At 39.5% G+C, this 19,976-nt stretch overlaps 1 pseudogene across 1 annotated transcript in view; it reads right to left on the reverse strand.

Moving 5' to 3' along the window:
* Nucleotides 1-19,976, reverse strand: part of LOC306801888 (FHF complex subunit HOOK-interacting protein 1A-like) — a 72,705-nt pseudogene that overhangs the window by 12,406 nt on the left and 40,323 nt on the right. The window contains exons 5-6 of the transcript in view: nt 13,697-13,864; nt 11,511-11,584 (exon numbers count right to left, since the gene is read on the reverse strand). The product of the transcript in view is annotated as an FHF complex subunit HOOK-interacting protein 1A-like (transcript). The remainder of the gene's footprint in view (nt 1-11,510; nt 11,585-13,696; nt 13,865-19,976) is intronic.

Here is a 19,976-nt window from a genome sequence, read left to right on the forward strand (position 1 = left end):
CACAGAATTCCCTTCCCACCTCCCTGCCTTCTAAAATGAAAAACAACAGTAATAATATTTACAGTAAGCCATTTTCTAAACCTCTAGAGCATGAAACCATGACTCTTTATATGGTGAGGCTTGGTTTGCTGAGGAGCTGTCAAGATGTGTAGGAGACAGTTGCATCAGAACAGGGAATACTTTGCACATCAGAGCAAACCTGTTGTTAGAAAGTATGGAAGGAGAAAGTCAAAGGCCAGCAGAATTGTTTAGTCTGACTATAAATGCATTCTGTCTCAGAATCCTCAATTTATATTTTCCAGGGAAATCTAGAGAGAGGCAGTCTGTCAGACAAGCAGTCAGAAAAAAGAGTAGGCGTCATCCAAGAGTTTTACTGCAGCAAATCAAGACTGAGCTCCTAAGCAGAGGAGGGAAGAAGATAGAGGAAGCTAAGCAACAGAGAAAGCAGTCTCATGTTGAACTTCTTCAGGGAAATTTTGCTATGCTTTTTAAAAGCACTTTTGTAAAACCCTCGGTGTGAACTGCACTAGTAATCTGCCATTCAAAATGCAAATAAATTCTAAAGGAAACAAAAAGATCAACCATAGCACTCTAAAGCTAGAGTTGTGATGTACTTACGTTCACAGAGGTACTAGCAGTACTTCCAGGCATGACTGTCAGATATATAGGTGACACGGTGTGACTAAAGGGTTTGCTAATTTTAAATGTTTAATTTCCTTTACAGATAGGATTTAGGACTAAAGACAACACAGCTTAAAACTTAAAAAAAAGGTACAAGATGAAATGTATTAATAAAACAAAACAAACAAAAAAAAATCAGAATAATATTCCTGGATTATTCCCTCCTCCCTTCATTCCACATTTCTTACCAACCACATACAGAGAACACTCTGGTCAGTTATCCACTCAAATAATCATTTCAGTTCACTTAAGAAAGAACAGTTCCTTTTTCTGCTTTAGACTTAGGAGGTGTCTTCACCTTCACAGTCGGCATCTACCCGGGAGCTACAGAACAATGAATTTTCCTTTCATTCCCACAGTCTTTCCAGAGCCATGTTATGGTTACTGAAACAGAGGTTTTAAGGGTTAAATAGAATGAAGAGTAGAACATATGGTATCAATTACTTAAGGAATGCACGATAAGAGACCCCTGATTTATAGATTTTGCTGGGCTTGCAAAAATGAAGGGGGCCCCTCTTCGTAAAAGTGCAGAGTCTGCAAAATATCACAACCGAGAGACTACAGCGCATGCGTACAAAGACAAGGTGAGAAGTTCAACAGCAAGGAAGACTGTTGTTCTTCATCATTTTCAGCCCACCGACTCATCTAGAGACCACCGACCCAATAAACTACGCAGCCACAATGAGTATGCAGCTGATTTTCATACAGAGCGGGTAACAGGCGGGGCAGATAATCAATATGTATAGGCAATTTAGAATATGCATGAACTTCCTAGATAAATAGAAGATTAGAAATCATGTAAGGTACGCAGGATTTGGGAAGATGCTCTCCCCCCGCGTCCAGCGCTGAATAAAATACGTATCTCCTCCATAACTTTATAGGTTGTGAAGTTTATTTCTGTGCTTCATTTTGGCACCACAGATGGGACCTTGCTGTCTGTCTGCAGGATCGGGCTGAGGGTGGACGGCTCCACAGTGCGCCCTGGGATTTCCTGGAGGAGACCCCGACCCCGGCTTGTTTACTGCAGCAACAGAAAGGACCACTGGCTGGCGGATGAAACGGTACGTATTAATTCTGGGGGGTTTGTAAGTAGGTGCGACTGAAGGGCTGTTGATAAATCGCAGGAGACGTCCTGCATACAACGAAGTCCCTGGGTAGGTAGGGCTTGCAAGCAGCGGGCCAGTGGAGTTACCAGCAGAGGGATACGAGCACTGGAGGGGTCTCTCCATTCCCTTGGCCTCCATGGGTCGAGAAGGGAGGAGGGGGGGCCGGTGAAGGAATTCGCTGACTGATAGAGCAGCCGCGGAGTGAACCTAGAACGCGGGTCAAGTGGATTCCTTCTCCTGTGTTATCGGAGTTAAGGTGGTGTGTGTGTGGGAGTCCAGACATTGTGAGCAAGGTGAGTGTGTGAGTGAGACATGCCCAGGAGGGTAGTAAGTGTGGGGTATTTGCTTCAGAAAGGCAGAATTGTTGTGTAGTGTGCGGTGTGATGCGAGCGGGACAGTGGCTGTGCTGAAAACGTAATGATTGTTAGTAGAAAGTATGAATAATAAGTGTGCTGTGTTCATACAAGAGCGGGTGTGCTGGTTGGTGCATTGTGTGCTTTGTTTGTGTACTGAGAAGGGTGAAAAGGGGTCCCCTTTCCAATGGTTTGAGCGTGATCCTTGAGATTTGTGAATCTAATAGACAGCCAGATAGAGAGAGGAAACAAATAGGCTGATCTAGCAGTTGGTATTGTGTGTGGGAAGGGGATTGGAAGGAAATTCTAAAGTTCAGTAAGGAAAAGTTTAGGTGTAAGATAAGCAGGGGACAAAAAGAGAAGATAATGGGATCTACACAGAGCACAGAAGTCCCTAAAGCCAGTCCATTACGATGTATTATAACACATTGGAAAGAAGTTGCAGGAACTGGCGGCACTGAAAATAAATCCACCCTAATTAAATATTGCAGCCAGTGGTGGCCACTTTATAGATTAGACCACGGAGTAAAGTGGTCACCCACCGGGACTTTAGATTATGATACCCTGCTGCAACTAATGTTGTTTTTAAGAAGAGAGGGCAAATGGAGTGAGGTGTCCTACTGTGACATGTTTTTCTCTCTCCGAAACCACCCTGAATGGCAGACAGACTCTAAGGCACCCTCTGACCCTCTAGTTTTGGCCCTTGAGAAGGAAAGGAAAGCAAATAAAGAGAAACTTGAAAGGTGTTGTTCAGCATGTGATATTGGTGAGAGGTGTACCAGATTAGACAAAATGCACAATTTGGATATGCAGGAATACGGTTTGAGTGACCTATTCAAATCTCCTCCTCGAACTCAGAGACAGAAAGATGATGATTCAGAAGGAATACTTACTCCAGCCCATTCTCCTTCCAGAAGCCCTGTGTCTTCTAGGACAAGAAATAAGGTGTTACAAGCCCCTTTGAGAGAGGCTGTGGGACCGGAAGGAGAGAGAGTCCTAGTAAAAATACCCTTTTCCACTATTGATATAGAAGCATGGGAAAAAGTAGCTAAAAACTACTACCATAGTGATCCAATAACTACAGCAAAGTGTTTGCGGTATATTATCAAGCAGCCTAATCCAGATTGGTCCGATATACAATTATTGCTGGATGCATTAACTGAAGCAGAAAAGCAATTAATCCTGAAAACAGCAGGAGATGTAGCAGAGGATTATTATAAGGCCCAGCAATTGGACATAAAGGACTATTTTCCCCTCCAGAATCCACAGTGGGATCTAAATAGGACAGCAGAAATGCAGAAGTTAGAAAGCTACCAAGAATGGATAGTAAAAGGGATGGAACGAGCAATACCTAAAACTATAAATTGGTCAGCATTATATGCTGTTAAACAGGGTCCCTCTGAAACACCATCTGAATTTTTGGATAGATTAAGGGATGCAATGTGTTGCAATATATCCTTAGACCCTGGAGCAGAAGTGGGAATTCAACAATTAGTGAGTTTATTTTTGGGTCAATCTACGGGGGATATTAGGCATAAAAAAAATAAAAGCATAAAAAATAAATAAAAGGGCCCAAGGGAAGAAATTTAGAGAATTTACTAGATGAGGCGTGGAGAATATTTAGCAATAGAGAAGAGGGATATAAGCAGAATGTGAGGAATTTGGTGGCACTAGTGAGAGAAGATAGAGGAGGACAAAGTCATGGGCAGGATCGACGAGGGGAAGAGGGGGGCCCACCTCGATTGGGTAAAGATCAGTGCGTGTTTTGTAAAGAGTTTGGGCACTGGAAGAATGAATGCCCTAAACAGAGGAGGGACAAAGAAAAAGACGTGATTGCACATGTAAAAGGAAACTGAAGAGGACTGGGAGATCTAGCCGCAGCAGATCCCCTGGTTATAACAATGGAGCTGGGGGAGGAGGGAAAGGGGTAGAGTTTTCAATTGATACAGGAGTGGCATATTCAGTATTGAACAAGGCCCTAGTGCCTGTGAGAAAAGATTATGTTACGGTACAAGGAGTCACTGGCCAGTCTGAAAAGGCTTATTTTTGTAAACCTCTAAAATATAAATCTGAGAACTTATGGGGCACTCATAAGTTTTTACACATGCCAAATTCCCCAAAGGCGCTCCTGGGAAGAGACTTATTGGAACAACTACAAGCGACCATTGTATTTAAGGATGGGGAGATTACTTTGGAGGCAAACAACAAACAATATATAGAAGTGTTGAGCTTAATATTGACAATCACTGAAACTGAAGAAGTATGGGCTTCCAATGTACCAGGGAGAGCGAAAAACGCACCTGCTAGAATAATTAAACTCAAAGAAGGTAAATGACCAGTCAGGAGCAAGCAGTATCTTTTGAGAAAAGAGGACAGAGAAGGAATTAGACCAGTGATTGAGAACTTCTTACAACTAGGACTACTAAAAGAATGCCAATCTGAGTTTAATACTCCTATTTTATCTGTTTGGAAACTTGATGGGTCATACCGGGTGGTGCAAGACTTGAGGACTGCTAATAAAATAACTGAAGATCTTTATCCAGTAGTGGCAAAACCATATACTTTATTAACATGCTTAACACCAAAGTTTACTTGGTTTACTGTTTTAGACCTGAAAGATGCTGTCTTTTGCCTCCCTCTCCATGAATCCAGTCAGAAAATTTTTGCATTTGAATGGGAAAATCCTAAAACTGGACAGAGAACTCGCATGGAAAGTATTCCTTCAAGGGTTTAAAAATTCTCCTACTTTGTTTGGAGAGCAGCTTGCCAAGGACTTAGAGGCCTGGGAGGCCTCCTCAGAAGAAGGAAAGCTGCTGCAGTACGTAGACGATCTTCTAATAGCCAGTAAGATGGAAGAAGCATGTGTGGCCTGGACGGTGAGTCTCTTAAACTTTTTGGGACTCCAGGGGTATAGAGTATCAAAGAAAAAGGCTCAGGTGGTGAAGCAGAAGGTTATCTACCTGGGGTAAGAAGTTAGTGCTGGACAACGGACCCTAGGGCAAGATCGTAAAGAAACAATATGCCGAACTCCACAACCCCAGACAATAAAGGAACTGCGAACCTTTTTAGGGATGACAGGACGGTGTAGGTTGTGGATCTACAACTATGGGTTGCTTATTAAACCTCTGTACATGCTCACGGCAGATGGCAGCAGAGATCTCAAGTGGACTAAAGAGGCCACTCAAACCTTTCATCGATTAAAGGATGCTCTTATGTCAGCCCCAGCCCTAGGACTTCCTGATGTAAGTAAACCATTCTTTTTGTTCTCCCATAAGAAACAGGGGATTGCCCTGGGAATACTAGCACAGAACCTAGGGCCATACCGAAGGGCAGTTGCTTACTTCTTTAAGCAGCTGGATGCAACGGCCAAAGGATGGCCAGGGTGCCTCAGAGCGGCTGCAGCAGTTGTGATGAATATTCAAGAGGCACGCAAATTCACCCTGGGTCAGAAAATGACTGCATTAGTGTCTCACACAGTGTCTGCAGTATTAGAGGTAAAAGGGGGGCACTGGCTTTCCCCACAAAGGTTCTTGAAATACCAAGCTATTATGGTGGAACAGGATGATGTGGAAATAGTAGTGACTAATATTGTCAACCCAGCTTCTTTTCTCAGTGGAAATCAAGGAGAACCAGTACACCACGACTGTCTGGAGACTATCAAAGCCACCTACTCCAGCTGACCAGACTTGAAGGACACCCCTTTTGATGACGCAGAAACCTGGTTTACTGATGGAAGTAGCTACATCATCAGTGGGAAGCGATATGCTGGGTATGCAGTTACCACCAGTAAAAAGGTACTGAAATCTGGATCTTTGCCAATAGATACCTCTGCACAGAAGGCTGAGAAAATTGCCCTGATTCATGCCTTGGAAATGGCAAAAGGGAAGAAAATAAATATATATACAGACTCGAGATATGCATTTGGGGTTGTGCACGCACATGGAGCTATCTGGAAAGAGAGAGGACTGTTAAATTCACAAGGAAAGAACATAAAACATGCACAAGAAATAATGCAATTATTGGAAGCAGTCCAGATGCCTGAGAAGGTAGCAATTATGCACATTAGAGCACACCAGAAGGTGAGCTCAGAATTGGAAGAAGGAAATGAGCTGGCGGACAGAGAGGCAAAAGAGGCAGCAAAGGGTGAAATAACAATTGAGGGACCCTGAATTCCAGACGGACAGATATCCCTTGAAGGTAAGCCAATATACGATAAAAAAGATAAGGAATTAACTGAGGATCAGAAAGGAACATATAATGAGGAAGGATGGGCCGTCACTACAGAAGGGAGACTGATTATCCCCTCCCACATACTATGGTCCCTAGTTAAAAAGGAACATCAGAAAACACACTGGGGAGCAGACTCTCTATATACCCATCTGATTGAAAAGATTACTGCCAGAAATTTATATACTATTGTTATCCAGGTTACTTGGCAGTGTGACCTTTGCCTCCAGACTAATCCTAAGAATACCCCTAAACCAAAACTTGGTCAAATTGGAAGAGGCCAGAGGCCTGGGCAGCAGTGGCAAATTGATTTTTCAGAACTTCCAAGAAAATGGGGGTATAGATATTTACTGGTGATGACAGATACCTTTTCAGGGTGGCCAGAAGCTTTCCCAACTAGAACTGCCAAAGCCCGGGAGGTAACTAGAGTGCTGTTACAAGAAATAATACCACGCTTTGGAATTCCAGCCACTATATCCTCAGATAGAGGACCACACTTTATTTCAAAAATAGTGCAACAAATTAGTCGTCACTTGGGCATAAACTGGGAACTTTACACCCCATATCATCCTCAGTCAAGTGGCCAAGTAGAGAAAATGAATCATTTAATTAAACAGCAAGTTGTGAGATTAGGACAAGAAGTTAATTTGCTCTGGCCCAAATCACTCCCATTGGCATTGATGTGAATTCAAACTAAGCCAAGGACTAAAGAAAAGTTAAGTCCCTTTGAAATGCTTTACGGGAGGCCATATGGAGTGCAAAGGGGAACTTCTACCCAAGTTGGAGAGGAGACACTGGCCACCTACATGGTGGCTTTGAGCAAACAGTTCAGAAAAATTGAAAAATATGTGGCTGGAACTCAGGGCAAAGGTCTGGATGAACCAGTGAATAATATACAACCTGGAGATTATGTATATGTTAAGTCTTTTACAGGAAAAACCCTCGAACCACAGTGGGAAGGACCATTCCAGGTGCTACTTACCACCTTCACTGCAATTAAGATCAAGGAACAGAGTGCTTGGATCCACCATTCTCAGGTGAAGAAAGCTCCAGAAGCCCCTTGGAAAGTAGTATCTGGTGATAACGGACTAAAGCTCAAGTTTACACAAACAAAATGAGCATATTACTGTTAGGGGTGTTTGGTGATTCAGGACGTAGAAGTTTAATTGTTTTGTTTGTAAATATAATAACTATATTCCAAAAATTGGAAAGTACCTTTAGACAGAGCAATGTTGAATGGCCTTGGTCCCAGGCTTTTGTTCAGTATACCGGATATATGGGGAAGGTACAAAATTTGAACTTGTCAACTGTAGTCATGCATGGAAATCAGGTATATGAAAAGCAAGAATGGCAGAAACAAGAGTTGTGGTCACTTCAAGGGACTATAGGAGAGACCATCAGAATAGGATGTCGAATGATTAATGGAACTACCCATGAGAAACCAATTCCAATCAGAGTCGCATCTCCACCTGCAAACAGACATGATGAGATTTGTAACCAACACAGTGAGCCACATTGTTGGTATAATTTTACATTAGATCAGACTGTTGAGGTGGTATGCCTTTGGGCTTATAAAGATCTTGGGCTCTCATTTAAATTTAGAATAAATGCCATAACTGAACCTGTTCAGATTCAGACTCAGAGTACACCACTTGAACTTAAACTTATGATTTATGAGGTAGGCCCATATATAGTGAGAAATACAGGTCAACAGCAATTATTATTCAATCCAGAATGGTCTCTCAAGCGTGTTGAATTGCTAATACAAACCAATATTTCAGAGATTCAACCAGCCTGTTCCTCCTTCTTAAAACCATCCCTAGAAGGGTGGGCAACATGGTTACAGAAGCAAATACACCTTAGGGATAGGAGGCGAAGAGATTTAACGGGAATGTTGGGAACCGGATTAGGAATTTTGAATGGAATTGACTCTGAAATACCAGTAAATAAGCTAGCAACTGCAACAAATTATTTGACAAAACTGAGCCAACCCCTACAATCATCTTTATTAGCATTAGGAAATAGTCAGTGGCAGGTTTCAAAGGTGTAACTGAACTGGGAAAAGGCTGAGGTCCAGGACCATAAATTAATAATAGATGCACTTAGCACTGTCCAAGATAATGTGTAAAGCTTTCAGTTGTATACAAGCGCAGTTATAGATCCAATCCACAGCTGCCTTGGCTGTAAGAGAAGGGAGTGAAGGCACTTTTCCGATTGACGTCCGAAAACCTGTTTGGGACAATGCTAATGATTTTGAAAGAAAATTCCAATCCTGGTGGACTCTAGTAAATTTCACCCATGATCCTGTTGCTAATATGGCCACTACCTTTGTGCTTACCATACGTAATGCCACAGTTTATGCTATTCACCCCATCATTGTATTGGGACTCAACCATGAGGGGACGGAGTTGTATCCCTCAGAGCATAGGGTGTGGGCCCGGACAGTAAATGGGAAATGGCAAACTGTGAATGTAGAATCCTGTGTTACTCGAGAACAACAAGGGTTTATCTGTGAAAGCAATACAACTGATGCTCAAGATGTATGCCTTGACACCGAGCAGGGTGTATGTCACTTTGAAATTCATCCAGATGCTGCTCAAAAGACTATGCTTATATATACTGGTTGAGGATGTGTATGTTTAAGAACCACTTGTGTTTTTGTAAACATAGACAATGAGAATGTAACCCTGCCTGTTAAGAATAACTCTAACTTCTGTATTTGTAATTTATTAGAATTGCGGGATGTGATTTTTCATATTCGTCGCCAGTTACATCCCACCAGCTGATAAGGTCTAACTACACGACACACCACGAACTGTCACCTACGCCCATTGGAATGAACCTCACATTGGTAAAGCAACTAGTAAAACATCAAGACTTAGCAAAAATTTTGGAAGAAATCAAAGAGAGCGGGCAAAACACTTAGTCACTGTTCATCATGATGTCCAAGAAATAAATAGTCTTACACAGGGTTAAGCAGGATACAAGCCACAATTGGTGGGATGCCCTTTTTGGGTGGTCCCCAGCTGCAACTGGAATTTTGAATACATTATGTCATCCAGTAATTGTGTTATTGGTTTTAGTTAGTCTAAGCTTACTGCTGTCTTTTGTACTACTTATTTGGAATTGGAAGATGCTACAATGGATAGCAATACTAACTTCATTGTGCAGAGTACATGGTAAGGCATTAAGAGATACATATTGTAAGAATGGAGAAAAAGAAATCTTGTACTAAGTAAAAGAATTTACTAATTTTCTAGAAAAGGGGGGACTGAAACAGGGGAGTTAAGGGTTAAATAGAATGAAGAGTAGAACATATGGTATCAATTACTTAAGGAATGCACGATAAGAGACCCCTGATTTATAGATTTTGCTGGGCTTGCAAAAATGAAGGGGGCCCCTCTTCGTAAAAGTGCAGAGTCTGCAAAATATCACAACCGAGAGACTACAGCGCATGCGTACAAAGACAAGGTGAGAAGTTCAACAGCAAGGAAGACTGTTGTTCTTCATCATTTTCAGCCCACCGACTCATCTAGAGACCACCGACCCAATAAACTACGCAGCCGCAATGAGTATGCAGCTGATTTTCATACAGAGCGGGGAACAGGCGGGGCAGATAATCAATATGTATAGGCAATTTAGAATATGCATGAACTTCCTAGATAAATAGAAGATTAGAAATCATGTAAGGTACGCAGGATTTGGGAAGATGCTCTCCCCCTGCGTCCAGCGCTGAATAAAATACGTATCTCCTCCACATCTTTATAGGTTGTGAAGTTTATTTCTGTGCTTCCTTACGCTGCACACATGGGGCACCACTTTTAAAGGCAGGCTACTGAAAACCAAAATTCTCTTAATCTCCTTCTCTATCAAATATCTCTGTTCATATTCCAGTCCCAAAACAGAGAGCTCAATTTCCTGAGCCAAAAAAAAAAAGTCTTATCTCAAGCACCCATCCTCCCCAAGTGCATTTCACAGTTTAAAGGAATTTTAGTGAAGTCACAATCCCCTCATAGCCCCACAAAAAAGGTTTTTAGCTACTTATCAGTTGCTTCTTTTCAATCTCTTCCCATCAGGAACTGTATCTTCATTCTGCTGACCTCTGTAGTCTCCATGCTTTATTTCCTCTCATTCACGAGAGCTCAGGAGATTGAGAATCTTATTCAGGCATTAAGAAGTTAAAATTGTATCTAGATCGTGAAGAAGCCATGCGGTCAGCTGGAGGCCTCTTCTAGCATGTGGAGAGCTGAGCTGAGCCAAGCCGGGCCCCCCTCAGAGCTGGTGCCAGGCAGAGATGCCGGGCCAGGCCTCATATTGAGCCCGGAGCCAGGCTGGGGCCCCAGCCAGAGACCCCCGCTCCTCTGGAGACTGGAAGCCGAAAAGCCCGCCAGCACTTGATCCACTGTGATTTGTGAAAGTGAAATAACTTTTCATTGTTTTCCCGAGCTGTCCATCACCAAATCAGCTCTCTGATTGGTTCCAGTAGCTCACAGGAGAAGCCCCAGGAGATGGGACAGCCCTCTCCATTCCAGGGCCACATGAAGCTTTCTGTGAGGGGAAGCCACCCCTCCCCCCAAGCACATGAAACCAACACAATAGATAATTTCACCTTAATACCTGTGCGTAGAGGGACAGACAGTATATTGAATCAATGTCTAGAATCACAAATTAAAAAAAAAATATATCACTGCATTTAGTAAATTACTTAATCTACCTGCAATAGTGCAGGAACCTGAAGCATTCTCATTGAGAGAGGAATCAAAGAGGTGAAAAACAACAAGAAGAGTGAGAGCTGCAAACAGTATATAGGTCTGTATCACAATGCATAGAGAAAACATGCAGGAGGGAAGAATTATGCATTTAGAAGCAGAAATAAGGACTTTGGAGGTGATAAATATATTCTGAGCTTCTCTCACTTTTCTAGAAATAAAACACAGGAAAAATCCCTTGCTCTTGAGATCTCAGGATGTAAACCAAACTTCATTAGGTCTGGTAGACATTTGTCAGGACCATAAATATTCTTATCTCTGGAGCTACTTGGATTTTTGATCTCTTGGAGAACTCCCACCCAGCTCTGCATCCACAGGCAGAGACCATACGTCCCAGAGTTAGGATGAAAAATGGGAAAAAGTTTGGGCTTTACCTTAGCTGTAACATCACATCTTCACAATGCAAGCCAATGAGCATTCTGAACAATGCCAAGGAGACCACACAGAGCCAGAAAATGATGAACATTGTCAGCTTTTGATCTGGAAATTATATCTTTGCAATCTTCCCTGCATACTACATTACAAAATGGCTCTGCTAGAACACCTCAATTTTTAACACACTCTTAGAATGGTATTTAATTTAGTCAGCACCCCATGAGATTTTTTTCAAGTTGTCTAGAGCTATACATGTAATATACATTTTAACAGAATACAAACAAAATTTTTCTTCAAATAAGCTATTTAAAAAGTGGTCTTAAATATTATTCAAATTTATTCATTTAAGTTGACTTAGCATCAATTAGATCCTGTAACTTCTGATACAGTGTTTTGGTTTTTATCTCTGACACAGAATTCAAACCAACAAAAGGTCTTTTCCAAAAGAAAAGTTATCAGTCACTTCAGGTCTCTGTTGCTTTAGGTATAAGGAATTATTAGTGTTCTGCACATTAAGAAACTGAACAGATGAAGAGCTTCACAACAAGCCATTGAAAGAAGTCATAGACTTGCATAAAAGGTATGTTTTAACTGGGAGAGGGACGAAGGAGTAAAACAGGAAATCTTTCCTTTGTGAAATTTACAGGGAATGAAGTATAACTTTTTTCGTGACATGGAATTTCAAAAACACCTGCAGTGGAATCAAATTATCCTGTATTTAATAAATTTTAGTTTACAGGGAAACAGTAATCATTAGTATTTGCAACCATTTGCAAATATGGAATTTTTGAATAATTAAATCCAAGTCTATTTTTGTATTGTGCAAAAAGATAAGATTTAAAATACACTAAAGAAAAAAGAGAGTACTATTTCTACAAGTCCTTTCAGTCACCTGTCTAAATAAGTATAACTCTGTGAACTATTAATCAGTATTTTCATCAATAATAATGTACACAGCTTTGTTTGCACTTGGCTGAGCTATACTGCAGAAAACTCCTTTAGCATCACAGAACCACTTTGGCTGAGATCCTGACTTGTTCAGGGCTGCAGAATTCTTTGCAATTCCCATCTCATTTGCCTGTGGAACAGTAGCTAATGATTAGCAGAGACAACAGCATTTCCATTTTTATTGACAGAACTGTTCCAGGTTTCAGAGTTAATCCATCTTAGAGATGCACTAACTGCAGCATATATTGATATTTGCATGCACTTACATTTCAAAACAATTTTCAGATGAAGCTACTACCTAATACACAAATTAAATGTGCATGCTGGTGTTCTGGTTTCTCTTGCACAAAAACAGTATTCTTGATTTCATCCATGAAACTCTGCATCACCCAAGCATCAGCCAAGGTTGCCAGTCAAGCCAAGCTCACTCAAATAGCCCAGTGCAACAAGTAGTCATTGTCTCATACAGAAGATCCAACTGTTGGCAAAGATACAAAGGTACTCTCTCTGGCAGGCAGCTCTCCAGCCACCATGCTACACTGTGCCTAGACTGAGAAGGGGCTCAGCACAAACCTGAGATAAACCCTACTGCACAAGGCAGTGAAGGCAAAGAGAAGGAAGCAGCAACCTCATCACTTGAGCAAGAAAGCATGTTATTTTAATCAAATGAAGCAGGTAACATAGTTAAGTAACATGCTACAGTAATACAGACTACAGATTCCTGAGAAATACATCAGTGAGATCACAGCTGACAACTGGGATCCATTTGGAGACGTACTTAGAGGGCTCTCATTGTTTACCCAGATGGACTATTTGAAAATGCTTGTTGCTTGGCAAAACTCCAAAGATCAAAAATGCTCCTCATCACAAGTATATCTGTAAATCCCAGAGAGAGTTATTATGATAGCATTAATACAGCACTGTTCAAAACAAAAATGCTTCCAAATTTACCTTTTATTTTCTAATAGGATTCAGACTTCCAGAATCTCTCATTAGCTCTAGCCCATTTCCTACATATGTGAAACCAACTCACAGGTTTGTTAGCTTTGTATAATGGTTGCCAAATGTCAAAACACACACACACACACACACACACACACACACACACACAATTGAGAGAGTGGAGGGCAAATTTCCTAGTTAAACAAGTACCCAACTGTAATATATGAAATCTCCCACTTAAACATTGAACCTAAATCCATGCTAAATACCTGGACTTCCTTTCTGCTTGCCTTACCCAGAATGGTGTGCTGATTCTGGTGGTAAGTGTATTCAGGATATGAGCATTCTCATGTTGGTGCAGCAAAATAAAGTGGGGGAAAATCTTGAGGAGGGCTGGCTCTGAAATGCTGCACAAGAAGAGATCCAGGTATGCAATCATAGTCATTACTTCCTCCACAGTCACCTATAAGCAAAAGTAATGTAAATACTGCAAACTCAAACATACTGCTCACACAAAATATCTACCCATCCATCCTCTGAAACAGTATCTTTATCTAGCTAGCTAGCTAGCTAGCTGTGCTCTCTATCCATAACACTGCCACAAAAACATGGAGTCTTCATTTTAAAATTTGTCTCACAAGTATTTTGAACACATTTCCTACCTGTCTTGCATCCACAGGAAAAAACATCCTTCCCCAAATTGACACTCCAGATCTCACACATAGTGAAAATCAAAAAGCCAAATTATGCTAGAAGATCCCCAACACCTTTCTGCTCATGTCATCTCCTTTGCATCACAATTCTGTTGTCTCTCAGAAGCATTTTCAGATGTTGGGAATGCCTGCAACTACCACTTAATTGAAAACAAATGTCAGAGCAGAATACAAAGAGCACAGTACAAGGTTATGGCCGCAAAGATTTAAAGAGAAAACTCCCATAGATGTCCAGAATTTTGTCATAATTTTCCTTTTTTTAATTTAGCCACATTTTAACATTGTTCTCAATTTTTAAATGGAGTATATATACAAATATATTCACACATAAAGCCCAACACAATATCTTCACTCCTTGCTACAAACTGTAACTTCTTCCTATTGTACCAATAAGAAGTAGCTAGGTCTAGCATATGAGACAAGCACAAGGTTTCAAAAGAGTGGCTCCTTGCCTATTCTTTATTGCATGGTGGTAGCAGGGCAAAAGAGGAAGCGCATCTCAGGCCTTGGCTTTTTCTAGGAAAGGGTCAGGGAGGGGATTTCTGGCCGTCTGCCAGTAGGATCGGGACAGGAGGGACAGGTAAGACATTCCTTATACCTCTGGTATCGGATTACAACAACTCCTGACTATTAGTTGATCAAAATAGAATTATCCATGTGACATTTGCATACCATAACTCACACTGCCCTGCTTATTGCAATCACTTGGAGATCATCTATTTACAGAACACACTGGCAAAGCACAGAAAATTCCAAAGCCCACCTCAACACCAAGTGCTGCTCTTGCAAAGTCAGCATTTTTAAAATAGTTACCTAGGAATCTAATAAGCTTAGGTGCACAAAGATAAGCCCTTAAGTATAAAAATCTGTCTATATGAAAAGAAGCATTAAACATCTTTTGTTTACCAAACTTACCTGGATAAATGAAAAGGCTGATTTTATTTAAGAAAAATAAAAAGTCAAAGTTGTCACTTAAGCCATAAGAGGATTTAGAAAATACTCAGAAGGGCAACATTTATGTAACATGCTGTAAATATTGAAATCCCTGTTCCATTATGCTGCATATTAGTCATATACACAGTAATGTAATGATGCAAACATTCTCTTTAAAGCATTTGAGATCACAAGCTGCTTCTGGGTGGTTACACAGAACATAGGAATGGGCTACACATCTTGCATGCCTTATGGAGAGAGCTAAGGTAATTGAATCAACTCTCAGTCTGAGGCTTTATTCTAATACTCTGCTACACCATCATTAATACAGTAGGATACTAGCTCATTTTAGCATTTGAAACAAAGCACCAGTAAAGTAGCAACAATCTAATTTTTCATCAGGAAATAGAACCTACCAGAAACCTTATAGCGAGTGTAAATTCTGAAGATTCAGGGCACCTAGAGAAGTATTCAAGAAAGCCAGTTTTAACTCCATGAGGCTAATTTTCCTTTTACTCCATGGGATAAGTTAGTCTGGTCTAATTGAGCCTCTGGAGAACTGACTCTTTTTTGCAATTAACTAGAGAAGGATGCTGGAGAAATCAGACAAGGCTAAACCCAGCCCTGGCAAAAATCCTTTTAATTCTGCACACCTTCTCTTCAGGCTGCATCATACACAAAACATGGAGTGTTAAAAGTGAGACTGGTTCAATTTGTGCTGTTATTATTGAAAATCTCTGTTTTCTACAATACCAAAGCTATGCTATTGAGCTTCATTCAGACTACCTGCTGGCTGTCCCTTCTTAAACAAATGTCTCATGAGACAGATTTGGGGGAAGAAGGAAATAATTTCTAATAAATTCAAATCAGTACTCAGATATAGAGAACTAAACAGGTGCTACCCATGTCAAGTACGTCCACTATAGTCAAATACTAAAGCAGCACTACAAAACCCATTATTGTAAATGGTTTGATTACAGTATCATTTCTCCAAGCAAGCTTTTAGATACTAGCCCTCAAAATTTGACATATTTGAAAACATAATAAATAACAATCCAAAACTTGCAAAAATCTGATATTTAATTTGAAAATTCTCCACCTTTGATAATTCAAATGTCAAGAAAAATACCATAACAAAGGGTGACTAATACAATCAAGACATGGCAATTTTCAGGAAAACCCCTTTGTTAAGTAATTAAATTTCAATTTGTTTTTGATAAAATTTTTGGTTAAATTTTGATTAAATTTCAAGCTATTTTCTAGTAATACCTTTTTGATAAAGGTATTTCAGCAATACTAAAATCCACCACTTCCTCAACTGCAAAAACAGAAACCCACTGTTAATGGCAGAGACTGGGGATATCTCTGCTCTTAAAATAGAATGATAGGATTAAAAATTAAAAAGCAACAATAAAAAAAATCATGTCCATTGCATTAATCAGACCACTACTCTACCATTTTTATTTTGATTAGCCACAAGCATAACCATAAAAGTTGCTGGGGTTTTCTCCAATAGATATATATATATATAAAGTGTCTATCTAAGAATACCATTTAAAAAGCCTCATCCACATGTTTTTCTACACAAACTCAGCTGTTACAGATCTTTATGTGATATGTAAATTGCAACAAAAAGGACTAGCTGAGAGTCTTCATGGCCAGACAGATATTTTACTGGAGATTACTGAAAAGAGAAGGCCACTTTTAGCCATGTAATACCCTTCGATAATTATGTAATTATTTTCAGCAAGTCTTTTCTCGCTTCCTCTGATGACTGATTAGATGGTGAGGCTGAACACTGTAAAGAGATTCAGCTTTTACCAGCTGCCCTGCCAAGTAAGAGCTAGAAATTACTCATTGCAAGTTCAGTTTAATATATTACACTAACTGTGTTAAACCAATCACATGGATTCTTTACTACTGCCCACTTTCCCTTGAGAATTACACAATATATTTTCTAATTTACAGCTTCATGCCCACTTACAGAAATATGCCTACACAATTCCCCCTTTCCATCACATATCCCTTCTCACAAGGACTTCATATTGCCCATGAAAAGACAAGAAATGTTTTTATTTGAATTTATCCTCTAGACCAACCCACAAGCAGTTTTAACCTAAGTCCACCTCACTGATTAAAAAAACCTAACAATTTCCAGTCTCTTCTATTAATTTTCAACATCTTGTCCCCTGCTTATACAGACAAAAGGTTTCATGCTGCACAATGAACTGAATCGGAACATTGATTCAGATTAAAACTATCCAGAAGTTAACGTGAGTTTTCACCTCAATCAGTTTTAAGTATGAAGAGCTGTCCTGGCAAAAGAGAGGGACAAGCAGGATCAGGGACAGAGGTTCCCCACAGGAGAAAACAAAAAACCCAAACTGCTTCAGCTTCCTTCGGCTTATGTTTATAAACTGCTTCAATTTACACCAGGTTTAAAGTCAATTGAACTGCATGGCTGAAGCAAGAAGTGAGAGGCATATTGACATATATCTTTCATAGTTATTAATGTGCTTCTGCAATGCACAAGGCTATTCAAAGTTTTCCAGTGATATTTAGTTTATGTTTTTACAGCAGCTGTCCAAATGTTTTCAGTAAGGTGAAACATGGTATTATTCCTAAATGGGACTGATAGTATTGTAGGATATTTATACAGATTCTCCTTCAAATCTGCGGTGTATAATTTGCAGGTGAGCTCTATAATCATCAAGCAAATATTATTGAATTATCACAGTTGCATACCATGTTAGAGGCATTTGGTTAGTGTGCAGTAGACTTGAGCTCCATTTGACAGGTACCAGCACCTCTGCAGAGGAATTCTGTTCACTTGGCCAGCAGCAATGTTTTATACTAAAAAACCTGATACAGTTTTCCATTACTCCGACTAAATCAATCCTATTCAGATTAAAACAAACCTTCCAAGTATAAAAATAATTAGATCATAGCTAGTAATTAAATGCCATGTAGGAGAGGAATAAATACTGACATTAAATATTTCCTTTTATCATATAATTTGTCAGATTTTAGTGCTTCAATAAATTAAAGTCCCACAAATTACATAACATTCAAGATGGTTTGAATAGCTGCCTTTGTCAATCAAATTCTCTGAATTCCAGCTAAAATGAAATCACATGCATTTACAGTGAAAGGATGTATATAACAAATCTGAATTTTATCAAAGGAAACAAAATATTTATAAATACCAAAGTGTGGCTCCTAATTATCTAGCACATGGTTTTGACTGCAAAATATTCACATATGCAAGACTTTCTGAAAAGGTTTTTACTTATATTTCTACAGTAGTGCTGTAACTACCTAAAAGAATAAGGTAAACAAACACAGTCTACTAACATATATAGACCAAAATAAGGTGATACAGCCTCTAACAGAAACAGTAAAAATTACTTCAATAGGATTATTCTGGATTCACTCTGGGATTTCAATTAGATTTCAACTGAGGAGAAAATTACTTGTGTTCAATTACATAGACCCTTGTATAATCTGGCCTCAGGAAATCTTGTATTTTATTGATAGAGCTCGATGTTAATTTTGAAAGTGCAGCAAGAAATAGCCAGTGAAATATGTCACAGAATCCAATGGTATAGCTTTGTACCATTCTCTGAACAGAACCATACCCTCTCATGAGTATTTTTTTCCTGCATATCAAAATATAGGAAAGAACATACAGAGCTGCAGAATTTCAAGTTGTAATCAACATGCCATCAAAAGTCACCAGTCTTAATTTAAGAACAGTTTCTGTCAGGTAGCCTTAGTTTTTCTAAATCCCGGACACTATACCAGAAAGAATAAAAGATGGTTTGGGTGAAAATTTAAATAATGGGAAAAAACTACCAAATTAACATTTTCATTAGTTCTGTATCTTTACAGACAAAGTATTTCATTCCTATGTTTTCAAATGAATTTTGTGAACTTTCATGAAGACATTCCTTCCCCCCTGCTCCGCAAAGAATTTCATTGAATCACTTTTCTTGATGTCTCAAGCAACTCCTGTGTCAGAAGTAAGGGAGGTAACTCTTCTGTAAAAAGTACAATAACATCCAGATAACCAAAGGAAAAGGCAGGGCTCTCTAGCAGAACCAGTTAATGTGCATCTCCAGCTACATAATACAAATCTGGACTCTTAACTACCCATTCAGCATTGTGCAGCTTTGGAGATAGGAACTTACTTGCCAATCACTCATTACACATGTAGGTGGGATAATCCACACAAAGTGACAAGACTAGGACAGAAAAGGTATAAATTAGGCTACAAGAACATGCTATATTTTGGATGCTTATCTTTGAGAAATTAAGTTAGGGAGTCACAAGCTTGAGAATGTTTGGGTTCTTTAAGCACATCACAGTTAATCTGCTGCAAAAATAACCTTCACAGAGCTCACTGTGAAAAACTATTTCAAGCTAACAAGCTTTTCCAAACAATTTGTAACTTCCTTAACTGAAAATAACCTGAATTAGAGAGCTCTTTTTTTCAACTCTATACTAGCTTTCCAAGATAAAACCAGAAAAATCACACCAATAAAAATATAGCAGTCTCCCCACCCCCTGGTCTTTTCATAAAAACACATCTCTATCCTCAACAGCCTTGTACTGTTTAATTCACAGTGAACTGTGTATGTAATAAGTATTCATATGAGACAATCTGCAAAATTTTTTAAAGGCAATGCTTACTACATGGTTCCATAAATATTACAAGCATTTCATGACCACACATAAGCATATCTTAAAATTTTGAACCATATATTGAAAAGCTAAACAATTGTTAATGGAATTCTACTTACTGAAATTTTTATGCTACTTTTACCAAAAGTCTTGTTTGATAGTCAAATGTTTTAAGTTAGGAGAAAAGAAGGAAATTGAAGAAAGGAAGCAAGAGGTCTGTGTGGATGAATTAAGAGCTAAAAAGTC

This window comes from Erithacus rubecula (genome assembly GCF_903797595.1).
Source record: "Erithacus rubecula genome assembly, chromosome: 5".
Classification (NCBI taxonomy): Eukaryota; Metazoa; Chordata; class Aves; order Passeriformes; family Muscicapidae; genus Erithacus; species Erithacus rubecula.